Below are 661 nucleotides of genomic sequence, written 5' to 3'. Positions count from 1 at the left end.
TGGGAGCAGGCAGGGCAAGCTGGGGCCAGACTGCGCACCCGGGAGAGATGATAAGGACAGGGAGAGCTGGCGGCTCTGTGCCTCTGCAGGCCAAGGTGAGAAGCACACGGCTACAAATACAGGAGTGTTTTATTTACAGCAGAGCAAACTGGGCAGAGCTGGGACCCCGGGTCATGGCGCCAGAGCAGGAGGCATCACGGAGAGGTGACATGCACAGCCCTGCCTGACTGCACAGGGCAGGGAATGTCCCCCCAGTCACAGCTCCCCTCCTTGCCTCCACGCAGGGCCAGGCACTCACAGAGAAGGCAGCAGAAACGCTCACAAGAAATCGTGCCCCGCTGCCTGAACATCACAACACCCACAACCAGGCTTTCCCAGTGCCACCACCCACCCCCACACGCTGTGCCCAGGAAACCACGGTGCAGCTCGACATCCCCAGCTCAGTGCTGGCAGCACCAGACCCTGCCCGGGACACGCAGCCCCGTGGCTCCTGCTGCTGCCCTGACACGTGCCCCCCTTACCTGGGCTTTCTAACAAACACATCATCAAGATCCTCCACTGAGCGCAGCAGGAGAGAAAGGAGGAGACAGAGTCAGTCTGCAGCACACAAGGCCCCGGAATAGCAGAATGGGAAGGGGAAGGAAGGAAAAGGGACCTCTCC

The sequence above is a fragment of the Pterocles gutturalis genome, unplaced genomic scaffold (genome assembly GCF_000699245.1).
Source record: "Pterocles gutturalis isolate BGI_N339 unplaced genomic scaffold, ASM69924v1 scaffold33391, whole genome shotgun sequence".
Lineage (NCBI taxonomy): Eukaryota > Metazoa > Chordata > Aves > Pterocliformes > Pteroclidae > Pterocles > Pterocles gutturalis.
Note: the sequence above shows the minus strand (reverse complement) of the source record.